General features: G+C 37.0%; 1 protein-coding gene across 3 annotated transcripts in view; it reads right to left on the bottom strand.

Annotated features, from left to right (window-relative positions):
- Clvs2 (clavesin 2) overlaps positions 1-13,250 on the bottom strand; it is an 88,816-nt gene that overhangs the window by 23,224 nt on the left and 52,342 nt on the right. The window lies entirely within an intron of this gene.

The raw sequence follows: 13,250 nt of genomic DNA, 5'->3' as shown, positions 1-13,250 counted from the left end.
ATAGCTTGTGCTCCTCTGCATGCCAAAATTTAAAAATTAAATTAAAATGCAAACTAAGGTACATTAAAACATCCTTATTCTCTTTACATCATTTCTAGGCTTTATTATAAATGTCTGCCTTTCCATACTTCAAAGAGTAAAAAGGAATCATGCTTAAGTAAGATGAAAACCCAGAGTTGTAGAACAAGAAACTTCAGGATACATTTAGTGGGTTAAATGAGGATCAAAAATGCTCTGAGTTTACTCCAGTGGAGAAAAAAGGAACTCAGTTAGAACCTACTTTCTCTTTACCAAAATGTACCTGGGTAAGCTCAAGACCAGAGTGATGAAACAAGTCTGCTCTGCCTACCTGTGGGTAGAAATGTGCACCTGTGGCTCAGTGCCTAGCATAAAGCGATACCCAAGCCAGATGACTTACAACCTTGACACCTGATTGGATATGCTGAGGACTCTTATCCAAAAGCCCTGACTCTTCTATCCCCCAGTTTGTCAAATCCACAAGAATCAGCATCACTGGCCCTCATAAACACACGAGTGAAAGCAGCAAAATAAACTCCTCTAACTAATCTTGTCTTTCAAGTAGCACCATAAGTAATGGGTATATTCTTGTGCAGAGCATAAATACGAATGAATAAAAGATAAGGGTCATGGGGAAGGAACGTCTAATATATTTTTTTTATTTAAGTGTACTTTTAAATAAGATTTTCTGATCCAAAACATGTGTCAGTGTAAGAAAATAAGCTGTTTTTAATTGGGATACTTTATAAGTATATAACTTGAGTATGTGTGAGTGTGTGTGTTTGGTATATGTGCATATATAATTGTATATATATGTATATATGTCACATAGCATCATTTCTGATGTTCAGCACATTTGAGGGTGACTACACATGCTTAATGTCACTGTAATCCAATGCAACCCATGAATACTATGACTGTGGTATGGTTTATGGTAACTGACTTATCTTCTCTTATTCATGCACACCATTTTTCAGATCTTTTGTATGTTTGTCATGGCGCACATTGCAGCCCTCAAGGCATCTTTCACGTGCACATTCAAGGGTGTAGTAACACATTTCTCTCAGCATTGATGCTGCTTCCTGGAGCAAATGCTACTCAAGTTGACAAAAACCAGCAAGAGTGACTGAATCAATCTACACTCCTCCGTCCCCTTGTACCGCATGCCAGCTCCATTTAGTTTGCATAGCTGGTATATTACCACCTTCAAATTTTATGAATCTACTAGAAATAAAATGAAATTTTCACACAAACTTTATTTGCTAGATTCTTGGTCGCTGTACATATTTGTTATTTTCACCATTAGTAATAAATGCTGTGAGCAGAAAATTGCATTTTGTGTTCTTTTTTTTAATTTATTTATTTATTAAAGATTTTTGTCTCTTCCCCGCCACCGCCTCCCATTTCCCTCCCCCTCCCCCAATTAAGCCCCCCCCCTCCTCAGCCCGAAAAGCAATCAGGGTTCCCTGTCCTGTGGGAAGTCCAAGAAACCCCCACCTCCATCCAGGTCTAGCAAGTTGAGCATCCAAACTGCCTAGACTCCCACAAAGCCAGTGTGTGCAGTAGGATCAGAAACCCATTGCCATTGTTCTTGAGTTCTCAGTGGTCCTCATTGTCCGCTATGTTCAGAGAGTCCAGTTTTATCCCAGGCTTTTCCAGATCCAGGCCAGCTGGCCTTGGTGAGTTCCCGATAGAACATCCCCATTGTCTTAGTGTGTGGGTGTACCCCTCGTGGTCCTGAGTTCCTCGCTCGTGCTCTGTCTCCTTCTGCTCCTGATTTGGACCTTGAGATTTCTGTCTGGTGCTCCAATGTGGTTCTCTGTCTCTGTCTCCTTTCATCGCCTGATGAAGGTTAATATTCAGGAGGATGCCTATATGTTTTTCTTTGGGTTCTCCTTATTTAGCTTCTCTAGGACCACTAATTATAGGCTCAATGTCCTTTGTTTATGGCTAGAAACCAAATATGAGTGAGTACATCCCATGTTTTTCTTTTTGGGTCTGGTTTACCTCACTCAGGATAGTGTTTTCTATGTGTTCTTGAGAGTGTGAATTGTATGCTTTCTACTGAATTTTCTACGGGATCCTGTTTGTGGTTAACTCAACTTTGGCTAACTGTAATTATCAAGCATATAGATGAAACTGGTTTGGAGATGCCTTTTCTGTACATAAATTCGGCTTCAGTTTTTACCAGGTATGAGATGCTAGTCAACTCATATGACTTCAAGTAGATTACCCATGCTGAGATTACTCTGACTCCAGCATATATTCAGATTTCAGACACTCTTGAAATAATCATGATCCTGGGCAGATGAGAAGGCTATTAACATCGTCATTATGACTATTGATATCGTTACTTTTCAGCAAGGTATAGAAATGGCAGAGAAATTTTATTGATGCTTTCCTGGCCAGCTGAAGCTTTATTTCAAGAAACAGCATCACATCCAGTCACCCACTTGCCATCAGCATGTGCAAGCACACCCATGCCTGAGTACCCATGATCCTCTACAACTCTGGGTTCTTGGGTTGGTGTTTTACTCCAGAACTGCCTGGACCTCAGCTATTCTCATGGGTGTCATTGTAGAGTATTGTCTGTGTTTGTCTTCCATTCCTAAGAGTTCAACAATGAATCCAGAATTATTTATGCTGTAATAAATTCAACACTCATCTCCTTCATGACAAAAAGATGTTTTAAGGATAGGAAACAGGCTGCACTGTCTGGAATAAAACTATTTACTGTGTGTTTGAAATATAAGGCGCTGACATCTACAACAAAGCTGAATGAGCATCCATCATAAGGATATGACACTACAAGTTTTGAATCAGGATAATCAAATTTTTGACATTTTCAGGGAAGTCACTGCCTTCTCTCTATTGAAAAACAAACAACACTTGCATACAAAGATCTTTTTAAATATACAACTGGATTGATGGAGGTGGGTCTTGTATTTATCTGTTGCTTTTATTGGTTAATTAATAAAGAAAACTGCTAGGCCCTGATAGGACAGAATATTAGGTAGGCGGAGAAGACTGAACAGAATGCTGGGAGAAAGAAGCTAAGTCAGGCAGTCGCCATGATTCTCCCACCCAACACAGACGCAGGTTAAGATCTTCCCTGGTAAGCCATCTTGTGGGCTACACAAATTATTAGAAATGGGTTAGATCAATATGTAAGAGCTAGCCAATAAGAGGCTGGAGCTAATAGGCCAGGCAGTGTTTAAAAGAATACAGTTTCCATGTAATTATTTCCGGGGCTAGGCTAGCCATATGGGATCCAGGTGGGAACGTAGCCCGCCGCTCTCCATACAACACTGGATCATACCAAATTACAATTAAGTCAAAGAGAAATAACAGAAAAACTCTCCACTTTCCTATTAGGTTTATCTAGCTCAGAGTTCTGACTCAAATCATTTGTAGAAGTCCAAGGCATAATTATGAATTCCTTCTTCTCCTTCACTCTGATCTTCCCCTAAGCATCCACCAAGTGCTATAGTATTAATATCCCTGAACTCCAAGATTCTTGAAGTTTCATGTGCCCAAGCAGTGCAAGGTCAATCTGATGTTTCCAAACCACAAACTCAGTACGTTACTTTTCTTCATGTTTTCCCCTCTGTGGTGACTATCTGTGTCATGACTATGGACTGTTGTCTCCCCACACCCAGCATGGTTTCCTCAACGCCCTGACATATTTTCTACTCTCACTAAGCCCTTATGCTTAACTCAGTCAACATCATTTACACAATGCTCATTTTGGTTCTTTTTCTCATTTCTCATCAGAGTGCTCATTCACAAAAGCCTTCTCTCTGCTACCAGCAACACCAACATCCATCACTGCACTCATTTCATACCTTCTTCTTGCCTTTATATGTGTGCATGTGTATGATTTTGCACACATGTGTGTAGGTGTTTATGGATATGTGTGCATGTACACCTAGAATGGATAAGAAAAATGTGGTACATTTACACAGCAGAGAAAAATAATGACATCTTAAATTTTGCAGGAAAATGGATGGACCTAGTAAACATCATTTTGAGGGAGGTAACCCAGACACAGAAAGACACATATACTCACTCATAAGTGTTTTTTAAACATAAAAAAACCCAGCCCACAAATAACAATCCCAGAGGACCTAGACAACAATGAGGACCCTAAAAGAGATATACATGGATCTGATCTACATTGAACGTAGTAAAAGACAAGATCTCCTGAGCAAATTGGGAACATAAGGACCATGGGAGAAGGTAAGAGGGAAGGGGAGAGGCCGGGAGGGGAGCTGGGAAAAAAATGTATAGCACAATAAAATCAATTTTAAAAAGAATCCCTAATCAACCTCAGATGTAGTTCTTTATCTGTCGTTTTGATATCTAATCATTTTGTAATCTCTTACTGGGACCTGGGTCTTGTCAGTTAAGTTAATCTGGTTAGTCAGTAAACCCTAGAAATCCTCCTGTCTCTCTCTCTCTCTTTCCCTAGGACTGGGATTATATATGTGTGCCATTACATCTAACTTGTCACATGAGCAGTGAGTGCAAAACTCACGTCCTCATAAGAATGCAGCAAGCATTTTACTGACAGACATTTTCCTAGGCCATGATAATCTTTTCGTTGTCTGTCTTTGACAATGAATTGTGAACTCTTTGAGTAGACATTGTGAGTTCTAAACACCCTACAAGGATCACACCCGACCCTAGAGGCAGGGCATGGAAAACCAAATATGGATCTTTAGTGAAATTATGAATGAAGATTTCTGACAGTGAGATGAACTTCAAGTCTGAAGGACCAAAGGTAAAAATGGGGACCTTCCCACTCTGGTGACAAGTACTGCACTAGCTCCCAGAGAGGACACTGTTGCAATTAGGCTCTAGTTCCCCCTTCCACTTTGTAGATGACATTTAGAAGGCAAGACGACTTGAGGGCAATAGCAATAAATATGAACACAGCAGGCCTCTGAATCACAGCTGTAGAGATGTGAACTCAAACTCAGAGCTTTGTGGCAATCATCCCGGAACACCATTGCTTTGGTTTTCCATTAAACGTTAAGCACTTGTACCCTGTAAATAAATCTACATTTTCTTGAACTACACAGGAAGATGCTTAGTGCATGAAACTGAGTCCAACCATGCCATATTCACGTTTATGTTCCTTGAAATTACAAATGCATTGCAGAACGGAGATAGGCAAATTTGATCACATAAAAGACACTCTGGTATTTACAACTTAAATAAACTATTTAAATTATTTGTCTTCTCTAAGCCAGGTTTCCTCTTCTGTAAGGAACATATGAATGCTAATTTCAAATTTCTATTACTTGCTGAGCATATCTTGTAGAAACAGGGCTAGCACACCCACTATCAGTCCACTGTGTAAAAGAGAAAAAAATCCTGAAGGTATTTTATCATGTGATATAAAGGCAGTCCTTTGGCCCAAAATAGCACTATAGAATACAAGAGAAAGACACACAAGGTGCCTATCATTGACATTGTCTACAGCACAGCTCTACCCAACAACCAAGAATTTAAGGAATGCCCTGCAATTAGGGATAGGATGGCTGGATTGGGTGAAGAAAATGCAAATGTGTTCTACCTTCCAAGTGTTTCTGTTGGCTCCATTGTTTCCATTCATTCTTTTTTTTTTTATTATTATTGTTGTTGTTGTTTTTGTTGTTTTATTACTTTTAAAAAATACAGATCCAAATTCCCACTTTCTCCCCTCCTCCCACTCCCTTCATACACCCTCCCCCCGGCCCCTCCAACCTTAAGAGAAGGCAAAGCACCCTGGCCTGTGGAAAGTCCAAGGCCCTCCACACTACATCCAGATTGAGCAAGGTATACATCCAAAGAGAATAGAATCCCAAAAAGCCAGTACATGCAGTAGAGACAAATCCCAGTACCATTGTCATTGGCCCCTCAGTCTGCCCCGACTGCCAACCACATTCAGAGGGACTAGTTTGATCCCATGTCAGTGCTTGATACACAGACTGCATTGCCTCTGAGCTGTAGAGAACAGAGAGTGGGCCACCAACAACCCACCAACACCTGCATTTCTCTAAGCCTGTGCTGTAATGACACTCTACAAAATATCCATCTTTAGGAAACATTGGATTTAAAAGTAGCTCCAGCATACAGCATGTCTTCCCTCTATAGTGGATACTACTGCAAACTCAAGATGAGAATGGGTCACAAGCCAAGCCTCTGTTTTTTATCCAGCTCTCCAGACACCGTGAATGAGAATATATATATCTAATACACATGAATATCAGTGAGTTGCTCTTATTTTTCTCACAAAAAAAATGTGTGCCTCAGATAAGGATTTTGAACTACTAGCATGTTATTAAAATTTGTAAATTAATTTTCTAAAATACAAAAACTGTGATAATATTATTAGCTGGTATTCTTGCCAAATGGGAAGCAATAATATAATTCTGATGTTGTTAGGGTATTGTTTTTAAGCTATAAATGAAAGAGAAATGAACCACTTTATAATAATGGAATCTATAGTTGTGGAACCATTTCATAAGTGTTACTGTCTAGGTTTCCTAAGCCAAATGCATTCACTGGTGCATCATATATAATTGTAGATTTTAGCAATCAGCATTCAGGGATACATCCTTCCAACTATTAATCTACTTTATTTTTGTAGCCCTGAGGATTGAACGTACAGAGTCATACTGGCTAAGCAAGCATTCTACCACTGACCTTCTAAAAATTTTTTTTAATTAAAATAGAATTATATTCCTCCTTCCTTTCCTCCCTATAACACCTTCCACATACTTCCCCACCTGCTGTCTCTCTGATTCATTGTGTTTTCTTTAATTTTGAGAAAAAGTCTGACAACATTGCCTAATTTGACTTTGATACTCACTCTGTAATCCAGGAAGACCTTGGATTACAAGATTTATAATCTTGAATCAGACTGTCACATAGTTTGATTACAGGCATGCACCAAGATGTCTGGCCCACAAATCTACTCTTAAAATGTCACTAGGACACAAATTATTATGTCCTTACTTTATGGCACTTTTGTTATAATATAAAATCCGTTTATAAGCAAGAGTTAACTATTGAAAAATACTATTAAAGTGCCACTAGTGTTGTTGCCAATCAAAAACAAGAGGATTATTACAAGCATCTTGGTCTAAGACTCCAATCTTATTCACTTAAGCTTTGTACAGATGACATGGAACTCAATAACAAAGCTTGTAACTGTGGTATTAGCCATTTGTAGATACATGTCACACACACACAACATTACTCTGTGTGTTGTAGAACAGGAAGCAAAGTGACTGCTCTAGCAGCTGGTGCAGCTGGTCTGTCTTAGCGTCACTATTTCTCTTCCTCCTCTGTGTTTATACCTACTGCAATTGTTGTGGTTTGACATGCTAACCACACTGTTTCCCTTAATACATCTTTTGAGGATACCACTTCTGGATATTTAGATAATATTTAAAAATAGCACACTCATTCTTTATAGTTTTACTAAGTATTTGCATCTCATCTCCAGAAAGGTCAGAGTCCTAAGAGGTCAAGATGGTACTTGTTTAAAACCCTAGCTCAGCTCCTACTGCTAACATTTGGAACAGAAAAGAGGTAGATTATAGTTGTTCCTTACATTCCTGGTGTCATTGTTTCTGGATGGAGAATTCAGGAAAGTTATTCTTTCACTTCCATCACAAAAACAAAGTTTTTTTTATTGATTTTATTGAGCTCTGCATTTTCCTCTGCTCCCCTCCCTGCCTGTTCCCTCCCCTTCAGCCTTCTCCCAAGGTCGCCATGCTCCCAATTTACTCAGGAGATCTTGTCTTTTTCTACTTCCCATGCAGATTAGCAAAAACATCCCAAATTGTATGTGTTTTGCAAAATTAGGGGATAACACCAAGAAACTATTTAATTTCCAACTAATAAGAATGTCTTTTTCTGTGCCGGTCTTATAAGTAGTAGTGACCATATTTAAATGAATGTGAATAATAGTTTGGAAAGGAAAGGGTTTGATCCTTATAGGACATATATATCAGGATTTAGCTTAAAATTGTACTCTTGCTACAGGGCTCTTTATCTCTCTTGTAACTGCTAACTCATCCTTAATACATCATGCTACCCATGAAGACAAACAATGAACTTGACTTGATTCAAAGCATTGTATAGAGACAATATTTCAGCAATAAGCAAAGATATTGCTCTGACCAGAAAGGAAAATAATGAATCACACATTCCATAAAGAGGCTATTTAACCCTTGGTAGTTTCTTTATCACAGACAAGAAGAAAACAATAATGCTATGCTAAAGCAAAATGAAAAGTCAATTCCTCTTATAAGACCCAAGTCAACCTTCAAAGAAAAGTTTCAGACTAAACACATGGTGAGTCATTCTAATCTCTGAAACAAAATGTATGCAAACCACAAATTTATATTCTAGCCATTTATCTAAACAAATGTGTGCAAGTTTAAGTGTCTTAAGAAAGTAATATGGATTTGCCCCAATGGACAGTAAAAATTGTTAAGAAAAGAATGACTTAAGCTAATTGGTTGTGGCACACACCTTTAATCTCAACACTCAGAAGGCAGAGGCAGGCAGATCTTTATGAGTTTAAGGTCAACCTGGTCTACCAAGGGAGCTCCATGATAACCAGGCTACACAGCCAATCCCTTCCCTGAAAAAACAAAACAAACAAAAAGAGTGGCTTAAGTTTTGTTTTTTATGGGACTTTCTAGGTATAATTTTGTTGATTTTCTTTTTTTACAAGAAACTGAGCAGGAGTTTTAATTGCTGATTTTCAAACCATATTTTTTGATTTTTAACCTTTTGAAATATCAGTGTATTTTGAAATGATTTCATATTGCCAGCAATTTAATCTTAATACAAATATACCCAAATATTCAGATAACATTTGAGGTTCAGGTTTAATCAGAAGGCTGACTTTCAAGGTTTGTCCCTGTATAGTTAACTAGGTATTTGTTTTGGAACTACTAACCTGCATTTCCTTATTATCCTAAGCAGTTGGTAATAATAATTTTCAAGGACTACAAGCTTTCATTACATTGTTAAATGAGTTATATAGGTACAATACCTTGAACAAGAGTATAAATGTATTTACAGTATGTTCTAACAAAATTAATCTCAATATACCAAATTTGTATACAATACACAAAAGAACAATCCAGTAAAAACATGTAAAACTAGTAGTTGCTCGTTAAAAGTATATTCAATAATCTACTTTTTCATCTAAACATATCTATCTCATTTCCTTTTTCTTTTCAGAGTAAATTCAATAATCTACCTTTTTATGATATCACCCAGAGAGAAACATGGCATCCCATTCTACTTATCAAAGACTGAAGATTATTTCCACTTGACCATGTTAAAATAAGGGTTTTTATATATTCTGGCCATTATTGTATCATAAGACAGGCTATCATTTCCAATTTTTATTTTATTTTTAAGTCTGAAAAACAATGCTAGCAGAGTTGTTTTGTTTGAATTTATAATGAAAAACTCCATCTCACCTTTCACCACTGAATTATCATGTGTAAACAGAAATGAAATATTTAATATTTATGGAAAAATACCCACATTGTTACCCTATTCTTTCCTTCCTTTTGATGCATATTGAACATATGTATGTATGTATATTTATAATATGCAGCATTCTTGACTTATAAATTCTAATAATAAATCCACTATTTCCCAAAATAGAGATAGTGAAGACAGCTTACTTATAGCATACTGACTCATGTGTAACTGAATGGGCAGAAAGCCTCCTTTTCTGTGCAAGACAGGAGTGTTATTCTCTCAGCTGTTCCTATGTCAAAGAAGGCTGATTATACATTAAAGGGAATCCCAACCACCAGACCCAACATGAAGCACAGACTCTCTTCTGTCTTTGATTGTTATTATGTGCCTGATGCAATTCAACAGTGAGGGATCCCTAAAATCATGACAAAAACTGTGTTCACATATCTCACAATCCACTAATAGCAGAGGAGAACTCATAGTAAAATTACCCACCTTCTAACAAATGTCACACCACAGGTTGCTAAGTCAGGTTCTTACCAAATTTTTAGCTCCCATCCACATATCAGCTGGTAGTAGGAATGTCTTACTCTTACACTGACCTTCATATCAATAGTGGATCTGATTTCCCACCTGACTTTTAAGTTATTTAAATAATGTGCACCCAGAGTTGCTGTTCCCACATCCAAACTTGCCAAAAGGTGAGTTGCATATCAGAATATCCTAGAAGAATTGAAACTAGTGAATTAAAGTAAAATCGGACAAATGGCCATAAATGGATATTTGGGAAACCTGTTGACTCTTCTATCAAATGTGAAACTAGAGGCAGCATTGTTGTAGGCGATCAAACAGTGATAATGGGTTTTGAAAACAGGAATGAATAGTCATATCTGCTAAAGGTACCTAGACATAAAATAACTCCTGAAAAAAACTTAAATGATCTATTACTCATGCCTTCTCATGTTGTTTCTTATCATCAATTACAAGAAACTAACTGAAGCAAAAGTTTATGTACAAGAATGCTTACTTGACTTTTAAATTTGGTAACTGCTAATATATTGGAATCAATTTTAAGTTACTTCAACAGAAGAAGGAATAAATGAATAATGTATTTGGAAGTTGAGATATTAAAGAACCAGTTAATAATATTTTCAAACAATTCCTATTTGTAAAACAGTCAAAAAATCACATGAAAACTTACTTTTCAAAAGAACAGTAAGCACTGAAAATACATCTAAAATACATCCTAGTTAATTTCATTTTGTAGAACAACAAATAATTTTTTCCTTTTCCTCTGTACATTTTATGTGCTTCAAATGTTCGGAAATGACCACATACTTCACACATCTTACATGTATCTCTATATGCCTTCATAAGTATATATAAAAGTAAAAGATTACATAATTGTATAATGTTAGTACAGGGGCAATAATAATGGTATTTAGTTTTTCAAGCATCGAAGAAATTTAATAATAAATATTAGCTAAATCTCAATGCTGAGAAAGGTAAGAGGAAATGGGAATGAAGTACTCTTCTTACCACAGAGTAGATGATGTTCTAGTAGGAAGAGCGACAAAATTGAAGCAGGAAAAATTACTGCTTCAAGGTGTCATAAAGTTTAAGGAAGAGAAAGGATTGTTGTGGAATATTAGATTAAGTTGTTACATTTGTTTATGTAGTGGAATATTTGGTTAATAATGCAAAGATGCATTGCATTCTTTTATGTTGCATTGTTTAACCCAGTGAAGCTGTGTTACTTTGCCTGCCTAGAACATCTGATTGGAGTAAGAAAGAACTGAATGGCCAAAATCTATGCAGGAGAGAAAAATAGACAGGGCTGCTAGGCAGGAAGAATAAATAGAAGGAGACAAAAAGGAGGGAAGAACAAGGAAAGGAGAAGGAAAGGAGGATTCCAGGGGCCAGTCACCCAAAGTAAGAAGGAAAAGGAATTATATAGACTACTGAGAGGTAAAAGCCCAGAGGCAAAAACTAAACAGGATAACTTTAGTTAAGAATAGCTGGCTAGAAGCTAAGGTAGGACATTCATAAGTAAAAATAATTCTCCATGTTTGGGAGCTTGGTGGCAAGTCCCCAAATTGGAAAGAGGGAAAATACCTACAAAGGATGGATTAATGAATAGAAGATTTAGAAATATGGGGAAAGAGGTCCCAAAAGAGGCAGTGTTTGAGAGATGTCATTTAGAATTTGTAGAGTGTCCCGCTGGGGGGGGGGAGAACTAAGAAAAATGGTAACACCCGGGTCTCCTTAGAACACAATTTCTAGAGGTGTCTGTGGGTAGCTTAAAAATGTGTTCATAAATGCCTGGCAGTGCAGGAAAGAAGGCATTTTTGAGCCTCCTTGACAGTGAGAATTGTCTAACTCTGTGAGAAGAGAGTGGCATGCAAGAATAGCATTGTAGGATCATTACCTTAGCAGGAGTGTGTAGCCTAGAATAGAAACTTAATGTCTTAACATTCATATGTAAGTGCAACAAGTGTGGAGACAGCTAATTCCAAGATATAAAAATAAAAGAAGTATGTCGAGTTTTAGTTTCATAATTTGTTTGGTGTCCAACTAACATGTAAGACAAGGAGCTAAATACAAATGACTCTCTTAAATCCATTCCTGGTCACCATGGGCAACAAATATGAGACAGTGAGGGTTAGGAGTAAGTTAAACTGAAGTGAGACCTAAGAGACAATAGAGATGAGAATGAGTTGTCTCTGGTGCAAGTCTGTTGAAAAAAACAAGCAAGATGTGATTTTGTTTTTTGACCTGCTTAGTCTGTTGGAGGGAGATGAATAGAAATTTTTCCTTGATTTAATTCCAAGGCGAAATAAAATGCAGTGATGAAAGTTAAAAAAAAAAGATGTGAGTCAATATTAGTAGTACCACACAGGCTGTTAAAGCCTGAGTCTTAAATTACATCATTGTATAAACTCTGAAAGGAAAACAAGGCATGCAAGTTAGAAATAGGAGGAGGCAGAGGATATATAACTTTACAAATGACTGGAGGATGCAGAAGAGACATAGAAGAGCATACTGTTCAGTTCAGTCTTGGTTAACTGAGACATCTCAATAATATTAGAAACTAGAATATGAAAAGGATAGTGTTTAAGGGAAAATATTAAATTTCAAGTATCAGTAGATTGCTTAAATAAAGATGATGCCAAAATACTATATATCTGTTAGGTACTTTAAAATGCAGGAATTGATCCATTGATGCACATAAAAACATCTTGAATAGTATTAAATATATATACCTGAACAAAAATATTATTAATAAAATATTTTAATAACTGATAATAATTATCAAATAATAATTATCTTGGTATTATTATGTGGTTTCCCCTAATTGAAGATATTAGCCATTGTCATGAAACTGGTGAGAGTACAGAATTATAGGAAATAGGTTGCTTGAAGCCAGACTCATGATTTCCAATAATTTGCAAGGACTCTTTTAGCTCTACACCACTTTCCAAGATTTCTGTGGTGTCCATATGGGTTGTGAAGCAGGGGACTATAAAGATAGCTTGAGAGAATCTAAGACACATGTTTTTCAAAGAGGCTCATACGAACAACAGGATGTGGCTCAGGCTGAAGGCAGCTGCTGCTTTTCATGATCTAGCTACTGAGGACTTCCCATTCAGTCTCCAAACATTTGTTGCAAGGTTGGGGGTGATAAAGATGGTAGGGGTCATTGTGTCTATTATGAGAATTTCTGTTAC

Source organism: Microtus ochrogaster, linkage group LG9 (genome assembly GCF_000317375.1).
Source record: "Microtus ochrogaster isolate Prairie Vole_2 linkage group LG9, MicOch1.0, whole genome shotgun sequence".
Lineage (NCBI taxonomy): Eukaryota > Metazoa > Chordata > Mammalia > Rodentia > Cricetidae > Microtus > Microtus ochrogaster.
The sequence above is the reverse complement of the archived record's forward strand: the minus strand, read 5'-3'. Positions and strand labels throughout refer to the sequence as shown.